The sequence below is a fragment of the Heptranchias perlo genome, chromosome 21 (genome assembly GCF_035084215.1).
Source record: "Heptranchias perlo isolate sHepPer1 chromosome 21, sHepPer1.hap1, whole genome shotgun sequence".
Classification (NCBI taxonomy): Eukaryota; Metazoa; Chordata; class Chondrichthyes; order Hexanchiformes; family Hexanchidae; genus Heptranchias; species Heptranchias perlo.
This window is the reverse complement of record NC_090345.1, coordinates 37,961,733-37,976,418: the sequence shown is the minus strand read 5'-3', so window position 1 is coordinate 37,976,418 and position 14,686 is coordinate 37,961,733.

Sequence of the window (14,686 nt, the reverse complement as noted above, 5' to 3'; positions counted from 1 at the left end):
TTCTCGATCAACTCACCATTGGTGGTAAAATTAAGGAAGGAATTTGTCGATTTTCCATCCGATCAGCATTATGAGGTATAAATCATTGGAATTCCATCTGTATTTAAATTTACATATCGACCATTGAACAAGGAGTTGGTTTCCAGAAATAAAATGGGAGAGGCAGCAATTCAGTTGTCAGCTCTGTTCCCCCTTTGGAACTGATTTTGTGGCCCCAATTTTAATTCCTCCTGCCTGGCGGAAACAGGCCAGGGGTTAGTTAAAAGAGAGTGGGGTACTTACCCACTCCTTTCCTGTCCTGATCTGACCGTCTGCAATTTTAAATTGTAGGCAGTGAGGACACCCGCCCCAAGCCGAGCATCATCGGGGCCCCAATCTGCTATTTCACCTGGAGGCCTGAACAGAGTAGCAGTGACGGCTTCCCCAACCGGTCAAAATTGATGGAAGCTGGACCGTGGGCCAAAAGAGGTTCATAAGGTAATACTAAAAATATATTGGTTTTCTTGTGGGCCAGGAGGAGCAGGAATGGGCCAGGAGGAGCAGGAGTGGGCCAGGAGGAGCAAGAATGGGCCTGGAGGAGCAGGAATGGGCCAGGAGGAGCAGGAATGGGCCTGGAGGAGCAGGAGTGGGCCAGGAGGAGCAAGAATGGGCCTGGAGGAGCAGGAGTGGGCCAGGAGGAGCAGGAATGGGCTAGGAGGAGCAAGAATGGGCCTGGAGGAGCAGGAGTGGGCCAGGAGGAGCAAGAATGGGCCTGGAGGAGCAGGAGTGGGCCAGGAGGAGCAAGAATGGGCCTGGAGGAGCAGGAATGGGCCTGGAGGAGCAGGAGTGGGCCAGGAGGAGCAAGAATGGGCCTGGAGGAGCAGGGGTGGGCCAGGAGGAGCAGGAATGGGCTAGGAGGAGCAAGAATGGGCCTGGAGGAGCAGTAATGGGCCAGGAGGATCAGGAATGGGCCTGGAGGAGCAGGAGTGGGCCAGGAGTTACAGGAATGGGCTAGGAGGAGCAGTAGTGGGCCTGGAGGTGCAGGAGTGGACCAGGAGGAGCAGGAATGGGCTAGGAGGAGCAAGAATGGGCCTGGAGGAGCAGGAGTGGGTCAGGAGGAGCAAGAATGGGCCTGGAGGAGCAGGAGTGGGCCTGGAGGAGCAGGAATGGGCTAGGAGGAGCAGTAGTGGGCCAGGAGGTGCAGGAGTGGACCAGGAGGAGCAGGAATGGGCTAGGAGGAGCAAGAATGGGCCTGGAGGAGCAGGAATGGGCCAGGAGGATCAGGAATGGGCCTGGAGGAGCAGGAGTGGGCCAGGAGGAGCAAGAATGGGCCTGGAGGAGCAGGAGTGGGCCAGGAGGAGCAGGAATGAGCTAGGAGGAGCAAGAATGGGCCTGGAGGAGCAGGAGTGGGCCAGGAGGAGCAGGAATGGGCTAGGAGGAGCAGTAGTGGGCCAGGAGGTGCAGGAGTGGACCAGGAGGAGCAAGAATGGGCTAGGAGGAGCAAGAATGGGCCTGGAGGAGCAGGAGTGGGCCAGGAGGAGCAAGAATGGGCCTGGAGGAGCAGGAGTGGGCCAGGAGGAGCAGGAATGGGCTAGGAGGAGCAGTAGTGGTCCAGGAGGTGCAGGAGTGGACCAGGAGGAGCAGGAGTGAGCCAGGAGGAGCAGGAGTGGGCCAGGTGGAGCAGGAATGAGCCAGGAGGAGCAGGAGTGGGCCAGGAGGAGCAGCAATGGGCCAGCAGGTGCAGTAAATGGGCCAGGAGGAGCAGGAGTAGGCCAGGAGTAGCAGGAGTGGGCCAGGCAGAATAGGAGTGAGCCAGGAGGAGCAGGAATGGGCCAGGAGGAGCAGGAGTGGGCCAGGAGGAGCAGGAGTGCTCCTCTGGTCCCCACAAGGAAATCTTGCACCTCCCTTGCCCCAGGACTCCCTCCTCACCACTTACTTTACTGCCGAGGACTGTTCCCTCTGGTCCCCAGCAGTGGCCTTCTGCTGTCCGAATTTTCACTCCTGTCTGCCAGCCAGGTAGTGATTCAAGCCGAGTTTGGGAGGGAGTTGGGGCCTGGGTGTGGAAATGAGACCCAGGAGTTAAAATCTCTCCGGGCCTCAACATGTGAGCTTATTGCTCACTCTGGCGCATCACACAGAAGGATCTCGCCCCGCAATAAAATCGAGGCCTGTAAGTCAGGATCCCTTGTTGTTTGAAGCACTGATTCTACTCATCTCCATGGGCTCCTCCTCCTCATCTGAACGATGGCACCTCTGACAGTGCAGCAGTCCCTCAGTACTGCACTGAACTGTCAGTCTAGATTATGTGCTCAGGTCTCTGAAATGGGACTTGAATCCACAACCTTCTGACTGAGAGGTGAGAGTGCTTCCACTGAGCCAAGTTTGCTTCAGATTGTCTTGGTTTATCCTTTATTTTGAGATTTTTATTATTTTTTAAGCCCAATGAGCTGGTTTTACTCTCATCAGAAACATTGGTGACTTATTTATATTTTGGGTCAACCCAGATAGTTTGATCCATTGAAGTTGCTCGTATTTTGTTGGGGATTAAAGATTATCCCCTTTTCTGTTCATAGATTTCACCAATTTCTACAGTTCTATCTCCATGAAATGTAACAGTCATTTCTCTATCTTCGGTCTTGGATGCTGTTTTCTGCACTTTGACTGTCTGGTATTAACCGCACAAGTTAAAGTTCAGATTAATGTTGTGAATTTGGTGTAAGTTTAACTCTAGTTAGAAAATAACATTCTGAACAGCTCAGCAGTACATCAATGCAGTCAGCACACACTGACCTGGAAATTGGTTTCGGCCCGTTTTCAGATGCAGAATAGTCGGTGCACTCAGGCCCGTGCCAGACGCCTGAGACTCGAGGCTCGGGCTCGACTGACATTGGACCTCGGGCCTCAGCAACATATTTCTGACGAACCGCAGACACCAATCCGGTGTCGAGAGGAAGCTTGCCCGACTATGGAGCACCAATTTGGTCCGGCTGCTTCGTCAGGCAGTGACCTTCAGGGTGGTCCTGGGAAGGGGGAGGGGGTGAACACGGGCCAGCAGCGGCCCGCAATAGTGCTGTGAAACTGGGGGAACAATCCTGCTCCTCCTGGCTCCACATGAAGGTAAGTTAAAAGAAAAACGTTATTTTTTGGTGACTTCCTCCAGCGGTCTCTTTAAGGACAGCTGGATAGGCCGCAGAAGGAATCAAAATGCTGACGCCTGCTCCGTTCAGCGCTGATGAACTTCCAGGAACGGTCCTGAAACAGCTGCTAGGCCCCTCATTAACATAGGCGAGGGGCCTAACGCCTGGACGTCTGAGTATTGTTCAGTCCGATAAGGCACCCTTGGGGCATGGGAGACAGCGCTGGGAAATTGATGCTTTTTGCCCCCATTATGTACCCGAAAAAATGGGCACAGTGGGGTCCAATTTTTACCCCACTCACTACTGAAAGTATGGGGAACAGTTCATGGAAAATATCTCATCGCTCCCCGATCATTGTCATCCCAAAACACTTCACATGTAATGTCCAGCCATTGTTGTGATGCAGCAGAAGATAATGTCAATAGAACAGCCGATATACACACAGTAAGTTCTAAACAACATATAAATGAACTAATAATCCAGAGAGGGGTTATTTTGGTTAGGTGACATTGATCAACACATTGTCTGCAGATTATAAATTACCTTTTCGTTTCATCTTCCAGCCTTAAGCACAATTCTCCAAAATCACCTGACTCTCAAGGGGGTGGATGGTGTATAAATATTTTGGAAGAGCCGAATGCAATTAATTTTGTTTTTCCAGCTGATCAGACAGCATAATTGATAATAAAAAAGAAACTGGCTTATTCATTCAAATCATCATGAGGTTAGAGAGACTTTCATGTGTAAATAACATACCACATACAGGTGTCAGCTGTGGCTCAGTGGTACTATTCTCCCCTCTGGGTCAGTGAGTTAAGGCTTCAAATCACCTCCAGAAACTCCTAGCACAAAATGCAGGCTGACACTCCAGGGGAGTGCTGCACTGTCAGAGGTGCTGTCTTTCAGATGAGATGTTAAACCTGTTTGCCCTCTTGGGTGGATGTAAAAAATTCCATGGTACTAGATCAATAGAACAGTAGAGGAGTTCTACTGTCCTGAGGGGGTTAATATTTATCTCTTAACCAACATCACTAAAACAGATTACCTGGCCATTATCACATTGCAGTTAGGGGGACCTTGCTGTACCCAAATTGGCTGCAGCATTTCTTATATTACAACAGTGGCTACACTTCAAAAGTATTTCTTTGGCTGTAAAGTGTTTGGGATGTCCTGAGGTCGTGAAAGGCCCTATATAAATGCAAGTCTTCCTTTGTTTAAAAGATATTATCCTTTATATTACAATAATTAAACCATAGAAATCAGTGTTCTAAAGTCTCTTGCTCACTTTGGGTCTGTTCACTTTCTCTGTCTTAGGTAGTATCAATGTAACAAGTCAAAATAAAACAAGAGCCCTGACAGCAGCCTGGAGAAGGACAGCTGCTGAGAAGGAGAGAGACTCACAGCAAGATCAAATAAGCTGATCTGAATAGCCCTGCAATACCCAGTTGCAATAAAACAAGATATTGCCAGCATGTCCCTCCCTCTTCCCTCTCACTTTTTCTCTCTCCATTTCCACCTAACAGCAGCTCTGACAGGAAAGGGAAGGGAGCGAAATGGAGGACAATGGAGTGAAGGTGAAGAGGAGAGATAAGGGAGAAAATGGAGGGCAATGAAGGAGAGAGGGGAGTGTGGTGTCATATCTGGTTTGTGAAGCACTCAGGGGGTCTGTTGAATCCCCTGAATATTTTCCAAACCGACCGAACCTTAATTGTGGGGTGGGGCTGATTAGCGACCAAAAAGGAGATGATCTTATGGAGGCAGAGGGCATGGCTGAGGTAATAATTGAATACTTTGCATCTGTCTTCATTAAAGAAGAGGATGCTGCCAATGTCACAATAAAGAAAGAGATAGTAGAGAAATTGGATCGGATGAAAATGGATATAAAGAGGAGGCACTTTAAAGGTTGGCAGCACTCAAAGTTGAAAAGTCACCTGGTCTGTATAGAATATATCCAAGGTTGCTGAGGGAAGTAAGGGTGGAAATTACGGATGTTCTGGCCATAATCTTCCAATCCTCCTTAGATATGGGAGTGGTGCCAGAGGACTGGAGGATTGTAAAGGTTACTCCCCTGTTCAAAAAAGGGGAAAGGGATAAACCCGGCAACTTCAGGCCAGTCAGTCTAACATCGGTGAGAGGGAAACGTTTAGAAACACTAATCGGCGACAAAGTTAATTGGCACTTAGAAAAATATGGGTTAATAAATGAAAGCTAGCACGGATTTGTTAAAGGTAAATTGTGTTTCATTAACTTGACTGAGTTCTTTGATGAAGTGTTGGAGAGGGTTGATGAGGGTAGTGCGGTTGATGTTATGAATATGGACTTTTGAAAGGCATTTGTTAAAGTACCACATAATGGACTTATTAGCAAAATTGAAGCCCATGGGATTAAAGGGGCAGTGACCACTGTATACGACATTAGCGAAGGGACAAAAAGCAGAGAGTGGTGGTGAATGGTTGTTTTTCAGACTGGAGGGAAGTGTGCAGTTGTGTCTCCCAGTGGTCGGTGATGGGACCACTGCTTTTTTTGATATATATCAATAACCTGGACTTTTCAAAGTTTGCAGATGAATGAAACTCAGAAATGTAGCAATCAATGAGGAGTATAGTAACAGACTTCAGGAGGACATAGACAGTGAAATGGGTAGACTCAGGGGCAGATGAAATTTAATGCAGGAAAGTGTGAAGTGATGCATTTTGGTAGAAAGAATGAGGACAGGCATTATAAACTAAATTGTATAATTTTAAAAGAGGTCTAGGAACAGAGAGAATGGGGGTATACATACACAAATCGCTGAAGGTGGTAGGACAAGTTAGAATCATAGAATCGTAGAATCATAGAATGGTTACAGCACAGAAGGAGGCCATTCGGCCCATCGAGCCCGTGACGGCTCTTTGTTAGAGCAATCCAGTTAGTCCCAATCCCCCGCTCTTTCCCTGTCGCCCTGTAAATTTTTTCTCTTCAAGTATTTGTCCAATTCCTTTTTGAAAGCCACAATTGAATCTGCTTCCATCATCCTTTCAGGCAGTGCATTCCAGATCATAACTACTCACTGCGTAAAACTGTTCTTCCTCATGTCGCCTTTGGTTCTTTTGCCAATCACCTTAAATCTGTGTCCTCTGTTTTCGAACCTTCCGCCAATGGGAACAGTTTCTCTTTATTTACTTTATCTGAACTCTTCATGATTTTGATCACTTCTTTCAAATCTCCTCTTAACCTTCTCTCCTCTAAAGAGAACAACCCCAGTTTCTCCAGTCTATCCATGTAACTGAACCATTCTAGTAAATCTTTTCAGCACCCTCTCTAAGGCTTCACATACTTCCTAAAGCGTGGTGCCCAGAATTGGACACAATACTCCATCAACCCTTGCTGTTACCTCATCAAAAAACTCAATCAAGTTAGTTAAACACGATTTGCCTTTAACAAATCTGTGCTGGCTTTCCTTTATTAATCCTCACTTGTCCAAGTGACTTTTAATTTTGTCCTGGATTATCGTTTCTAAAAGTTTCCCCACCACTGAGGTGAAACTGACTGGCCTGTAGTTGCCGGGTTTATCCTTACACCCTTTTTGGAATAAGGTTGTAACATTTGCAATTCTCCAGTCCTCCAGCACCATCTGAAGGAGGATTGAAAGATTATGATTGCAGCACCTCTGCAATTTCCACCCTTACTTCCCTCAGCAAACTAGGTTGCATCCCATCCGGATGGTGACTTTATTTACTTTAAGTACAATCAGCCTTTCTAGTACCTCCTTTTTATTAATTTTTAGCCCATCCAATAACTCAACGACCATCTCTTTCACTGTGACTTTGGCAACATCTTCTTCCTTGGGTAAAGACAGGTGGAAAGTACTCATTTCGTACCTCAGCCATGCCCTCTACCTCCATGCATGGATCTCCTTTTTGTTCCCTAATCGGCCCCAACCCTCCTCTTATCAAGGCCATTGAGCAGTGCAGCGATTTTGGCAAAGATAAGCAGAGTGCGTCAAAGAGTTTAATGGTAATAGTGCATCAGTAAATAAGGTCAAATCAGGGAAAAGTAGTAAAAAGTCAAATTTAAAGGCGCTTTATCTGAATGCATGATGCATCCGTAATGAGATAGATGAATTAATGGCACAAATAGAGATAAATGGGTTTGATCTAGTAGCCATTACTGAGACGTGGTTGCAAGGTGACCAAGGTTGGGAACTAAATATTCCAGCGTACTTGACTTTTTGAAAAGGCAGACAAAATGGAAAAGGGTGGCGGGGGCGGGGTGTGCGTAGGCCTGATAATAAAGGATGAGATAAAGACAGTAGTGAGAAAGGATCTTGGCTTGGAAGATCAGTAAGTAGAATCAGTATGGATGGAGATAAGAAATAACAAGGGGCAGAAAACACAGGTGGGAGTAGTTTATAGGCCCCCTAATAGTAGTTACACTGTTGGAAAGAGTATTAATCAAGAAATAAGAGGAGCTTAAAAAATATTCTGTTTTTCTATTCTTCCTACCAAAGTGAATAACCTCACATTTCCCCACATTATATTCCATCTGCCACATTCTTGCCCATTCACTTAACCTGTCGATATCCCTTTGCAGACTCTTTGTGTCCTCCTCACAGCTTACTTTCCCACCTAGCTTTGTATCGTCCCTTCATCTAAGCCATCAATATAGATTGTAAACACTGAGGCCCAAGCACTGATCCTTGCAGCACCCCACTAGTTACAGCCTGCCAATCTGAAAATGACCCATTAACTAATCCTCTATCCATGCTAATATATTCCCCAAACCCCATTAGGCCTTATTTTGTGTAACATCTGCCTCCTGTGGCCTCTTTCTGTGCTGTATCGTTGTATGATTCTATGATTGTATATGAAATTGAAGCCCATGGGATTAAAGGGACAGTGACAGCAGGGATATGAAATTAACTAAGGGACAGAAAGCAGAGAGTAGCGGTGAACGGTTGTTTTTCAGACTAACGGGAAGTATATAGTGGTGTCTCCCAGTGGTTGCTATTAGGACCACTGCTCTTTTTGATATATATTAATGACATGTTCTTGGGCATACAGGTCATAATTTCAAAATTTGCAGATGACACGAAACTCGGAAATGTAATAAACAGTGAGAAGGATAGTAAAAGACTTCAGGAGAACACAGACTGTTGAAATGGGCATACACATGGCATTCTATAATTTTATGATATGAAAAGAAATAGGGGGAGAATCTACACACTCAGGTATTCATCAGGGACTCAGACCTCTTGTGCTCTTTCTTGACCAGTACGATTCCGGCCCAACAAGGAAGGAGGCATTGCTGGACTTGATTCTAGGGAATGAGGTGGGCCAAGTGGAGCAAGTGTCAGTGGGGGAGCATTTAGAGAGCAGCGATCATAGTATCATAAGGTTTAAAATATGTATGGAAAAGGACACGGACCACTCTAAAGTAAAAATACTCAATTGGAGGAGGGCCAATTTCAATGGGATGAGAACAGATCTGGCCCAAGTAAATTGGAATCAAAGATTGGCACACAAAAATGTAATTGAACAGTGGGCGGCCTTTATAAAGGAGATGGTTCGGGTACAGTCTAGGCACATTCCCACGAGGGAGAAAGGTAGGGCAACTAAAGCCAGAGCTCCCTGGATAACAAAAGAGATAGTGGGTAAGATGAAACAGAAGAAAGGGGCGTATGACAGATATCAGGTTGATAATACAAATGAGAACCAGGCAGAATATAGAAAGTTCAGAGGGGAAGTAAAAAAGGAAATAAGAGGGGCAAAGAGAGAGTATGAGAATAGACTGGCGGCCAAAATTAAAGGGAATCCAAAAGCCTTCTACAGGCATGAAAATAGTAAACGGGTAGTAAGAGGAAGGGTGGGGCCGATTAGGGACCATAAAGGAGATCTACTCATGGAGACAGAGGGGATGGCCATGGTACTAAATGAGTACTTTGCATTTGTCTTTACCAAGGAAGAAGATGCTGCCAGAGTCTCAGTAAAAGAAGATATAGTTGAGATACTGGATGGGCTAAAAATTGATAAAGAAGTGGTACTAGAAAGGCTGGCTGTACTTAAAGTAGATAAGTCACCCGGTCCGGATGGGATGCATCCTAGGTTACTGAGGGAAGTAAGGGTGGAAATTGCAGAGGCACTGGCCATAATCTTCCAAACATCCGTAGATATGGGTGCGGTGCCAGAGGACTGAAGAACTGCAAATGTTACACCCTTGTTCAAAAAAAGGTGTCAGGATAAGCCCAGCAAGTATAGACCGGTCAGTTTAACCTCAGTGGTGGAGAAATTTTTAGAAACGATAATCCGGGACAGATTTAACAGTCACTTGGACGAGTGTGGATTGATTAGGGAAAGCCAGCATGGATTTATTAAGGGAAATCATGTTTGACTAACCTGATAGAGTTTTTTGATGAGGTAACAGAGAGGGTAGATGAGGGCAATGCAGTTGATGTGTGTATGGACTTTCAAAAGGCGTTTGATAAAGTGCTGCATGGTAGGCTTATTATCAAGATTGCGGCCCATGGAATAAAGGGGGCAGTAGCAACATGGATACAGAATTGGCTAAGTGACAGGAAACAGAGAGTAGTGGTGAACGGTTGTTTTTCGGACTGGAGGGAGGTGTACAGTGGTGTTCCCCAGGGGTCAGTGGTGGGACCATTGCTTTTCTTGATATATATTAATGACTTGGACTTGGGTGTACAGGGCACAATTTCAAAATGTGCAGATGACACAAACCAGGCTGCAGTGAACAGTGAGGAGGATAGTGATAGACTTCAAAAGGATATGTACAGGCTGGTGGCATGGGCGGACACGTGGCAGATGAAATTTAACGGAGAAAAATGCGAAGTGATACATTTCGCTAGGAAGAATGAAGGGAGGCAATATAAACTAGAGGGCACAACTCTAAAAGGGTACAGGAACAGAGAGATCTGGGGGTGTATGTGCACAAATTGTTGAAGGTGGCAGGGCAGGTTAAGAAAGCAGTTAAAGAAGCATACAGGATACTGGGCTTCATAAATGGAGGCATAGAGTACAAAAGTATGGAAGTCATGATGAACCTTTATATAACTGGTTCAGCCACAAGTGGAGCTTTGTGTCCAATTCTGGGCACCGCACTTTAGGAAAGATGTGAAGGCCTTGGAGAGGGTGCAGAAGAGATTTATTAGAGTGATTCCAGGGACGATCACTGCTAACATTTATTAGTTGGGCCATTGAGATCTGGGTCTCCAGGTTCTTCAGCCGAGAGTGGTCGTTTCTCCATCCTCCATGGAGGAAAGGCAATCTCCAGCTCTTCCATTCCCACATCCTCATTCTCACTAGTGCTCGGTGCTTCACCCAGTGACAACCGTTCTGACTCATCAGCTACTTCCTCTACAGTCAGTGTCTCTGTGCTGGTACTGGTGCAAACAAGATGTCATTGCACAGTTGGTGAGGAAGTGACAGGAGCTGAGGCTGTGGTTCCAGCAGCGAATTCCCCAAGTGGACGTGCCTGGGTGGTCATCATCATGGTTGGCTTCTTGCCTGAAGGCATGCCCTATGATGTGAAACAAACAAGAGCTCGTTTAATCGCATGCACGGTGACATTCCCCTTGAATTAATAATTGCTGAGTGTAAGCTGATTGCAATGCTTTAAGAAAGCACATAAAGCTGAGATTACCTATGATGGGCATTTCCCAACTTTTACCAACCTTGTGTTGCCATCTTGCCTCCAACCTCAACCTCTTGCACAGATTCTCCTGTCTCCCTGCCCATGATATACATCATCTCCTCTTCATGCGTGCTCAGAATCTGCTGCTCCTCCCCTCGGTTCTATTTTTTTTGGTGCTGGTTGTATTTCCTACAATGTTAAGGGCATATAAATTCCATACACACTTTCCCCCATATGAATGCATGCATTCCGTGATGCTGAAATATGGAGGTGCATTGTTCCTTTAAGTGAAGCATCCTTGTTGACTAGTTGTCGCCCTTGTGGCAGGCAGTATGAGTTGGGAGATTGGCTTTGAAGAAAGAAGGTGCTTGAGTGTTTACAGAAGTTTCCCTTTTCAGAAGTGAGTTCCTCTGACACCCAGATTCTGAGAGAGAAAGAGTATGAGCGGGAAAGATGTGAGTGAAGGTCCTATGAGTGATAGAGAATGTGTATTGGATGAGTATCTTGTCTTGCCTTAGCTATGCTTATGAGGTCACTGAATCTCTTCCCACACTGTGTGGCAGCTCTTGGGATGGTGGAGGTAGCACTGTCTGGCTCTGCCATCTCCCTCCAGCCAGACTACACCACCCTCTTATGGGGCTTTCTGCCCTCAGTGTCCAAAAGTGTTTTGCTCTTCCGGCCCTGACTTCTACGAAAAGACCACCAAGGATGCGTCCAAGAAACTGGGAGCCCTTCCAGGCGTTGGCACCCTCAACGCTGCCGCTGGATTAGCCATTCTTACAGAAAAATAACTGGATGCAGCCTGGTAATGGGTAAGAGTAACATGGAGCAAGTTACCAGAGAAATGCCATTGAAGCAGATAGATTAAGTGAGTTCAAAAGACAACTGGAGGTGACTGAGGGATATGGTGAGCAGGCAGAGTTGAGATGAACCAAAAAGTTTGGTCCTTTTGGGCCAAGTGTCCTTTTTCTGTTTCTGAACTGGCCTATGTTTATAATAGGCTCTGTGGAGTCCTGTGACAGCACACAATGTTACTATACTGGCACCACTATTTCTTGGATAAAAACATTTGTTCTTAGTTTAATTTTCCAGCTATAGTTTTGCTTCACATTCCGGCAATGATTCCTAGAAATCACATGACTGGGCAGTATAAATGTGCTGGAAATGATAACAAACCAAACGCAGTTCTTGATCAGCTCACCATTGGAAGTAAAGTTGAAGCTGAAAAAGGAAATCAACATCATTTTCCATCGGATCAGCATCATGAGGTCCAGATCAATAGGAATTCCTTTTGTATTTTAATTTACAGGTAGACTATTGAATGGGGGGCTTGTTTTCAGAAATAGAATAGCATTCATTACAAAGCAGTTGAAATGCATAGAAATGGGATTGTTTGTTCATAGTGAGACGTACAAATAACCCTAACCCTAATACTGCTTCACCAAGACTGGTGATTGTCAGAAGAAATAAGAGACAAAAGGCAGATCTGTTTATTGTATTATATCAGGTAATATTTCAAATAAACAATAAAATTACTTTCCACTCAGACTTTGTAGAAAGTACCAAGTTAAGCTTGAATTTTATAATGTTGTAGAAACGAGTATTGTGTAGGTGTGTTCAGGCTGTATGCAGACTTTGAAGAAAAAAGTTTGTGTCCTTTGGTAATCTAGAAAAGATTTACGAATTTAAAATCGTGATTTTCAGCATATATACAAACTAAAGCAATCAGAAGTATAAAGCAAAGGGAGAGAACAGCATGAACTAGGATGGGGGGATGAATGTAGCATGAAATGCAGGAGAAGAGTGTCAGGTTAAAGTGGGCAGGAGAAGGGGAAGTGATTACTTAAATTGAGAATGGGGGGAGGGGGAGAAGAGTGCCCACATGAACTGGGGAAAAGGACAGGTGTACCAGTTTGAACTGGGTGGCAAAAGGAGGAATGCCACCATGAACTGGGGCAGGGGGGTAAGAACGACAGCTTGGATTAATGGGGAAAGGAAGAAAAGTATCAACATGAGGCAGGTGGAGTAGACAAGAATGAGCTGGGTTGGGTGGGAGATGAAGTGAGCTGGTGTGAATTGAACAGGAAGAAAGCAAGGAAGAATTTGTATTGATATAACACTTTATCACACCTCTCAGAAATGTCCCAAAGTGCTTCATACTCAGTGAATTATTTTGAAGTGCCGTCACTGTTGTTTTGTACGGAAATGTGACAGCTCAGTTTGCACGACTACAACAACTTGTATTTATATAGCGCCTTGAACATAGTAAAACATCCCAGGCGCCTCACAGGAACGTAATCAGACAAAAATTGATACCGAGCTAAAGATAACATTTGGAGGGGTGACTAAAAGCATAGTCAAAGAGGTAGGTTTTAGGGAGAGTCTTAAAGGAGGAGAGTGAGATGGAGAGGTTTAGCGAGGGAATTCCAGAGATTCGGGACTGTTTGCATTGAAGGCATGGGCGCCAATGGTGAAGGAAGTGGGGGATGATCACTAGGCCAGATTTAGAGGAATACAGAGTTCTCAGAGGGTTGTAGGGCTGGAGGAGATTACAGAGACAGGGAGGGGTGGGGCTATGAAGGGATTTGAACGCCAGGATGAGAATTTCAATTTGTGTCGTTGGTGGACTGGGACCCAATATAAGTCAGCATGCACAAGGGTGATGGGTGAGTGGGACTTGGTGCAGCTAGAAGAGTTTTAGATGAGCTGAAGTTTATGACAGGTGCAGAATGGGAATCCGGTCTGGAGAGCATTGGAGTAATCAAGTCTGGTGGTGACAAAGGCATGGATGAAAGTTTCATCAGCAGATGGGCTGAGACAGGAGTGGATCAGGCAATGTTGTAGAGGTGAATGTAAATGGTCTTTGTGATGGAGAGGATATGGGGTCGGAAGCTCAGCACACAGCAAGATCCCAAAAATAGCAGCGAAATGAAAGACCACCCAATCTGTTTTTGGTGGTGTTGGCTGAGGGAAGAATGTTGGAAAGTACAACTCCATTCAAATTGTGTCATAGAATCCACCTGAACCATTGGAACAGGCAGATGCTGCCTTTTGAAGTGTAGTCACTGTTGCAATGTAAGAAATGCGGCAGCTAATTTGCACACAGCAAGGTCCCACAAACAAAGATGAGGTAATGACAAATAATCTGTTTTTTTAGATATGTTGGTTGAGGGATAAATATTGGCCTGGACACCCGAGAGAACTGCCCTGCTCTTCTTCGAATAGTGCCATTGGATTTTTTATGTCCACCTGAGAAGGCAGACGAGGCTTCAGTTTTACATCTCATCTGAAATATAGCACCTCCGACAGTGCAGCACTCCCTCAGTACTGCACTGAACTGTCAGCCTCGATTAAGTGTTTAAATCTCTGGAGTGGAACTTGAATCTACAACCTTCTGACTCAAAGGCAAGACGCTGAGTCAAGTTTGTTTCAGATTGTCTAGGTTTATCCTTAATTTTGAGATTTTTTATTGTTATTTTTTAAGCCTAATGATCTTGTTTTACACGCATCAGAAACATTGGTGGGTTATTTATTTTTTGGGTCAACCCAGATATTTTGATCCGTTGAAGTTGCTCGTATTTTGTTAGGGGATTAAAGATTATCCTCTTTCCTTTTCATAGATTTCACCAGAGGTCCTGAAACAGGTGCTGGGCCCCTCTTTAACATATGCAAGGGGCCTGGATGCCTGATTGTTGTCCGGCGCAATAAGCCACCCTTGGGGCATGGGAGACGGCACTGGGAAATTGAAGCTTTTTGCCCCTTTATGTAAAAACAGGTGCAGTGGGGTCCAATTTCTATCCCAGTCACTACTGAAAGTATGGAAGTATGTTGATGTCTGTACACCTGGGGAACAGTTCATGGAAATTATCTCATCGCTCCCCTATCATTGTCATCCCAAAGCACTTCACATGCAATTAATTCTTTTATAATGTCCAGCCATT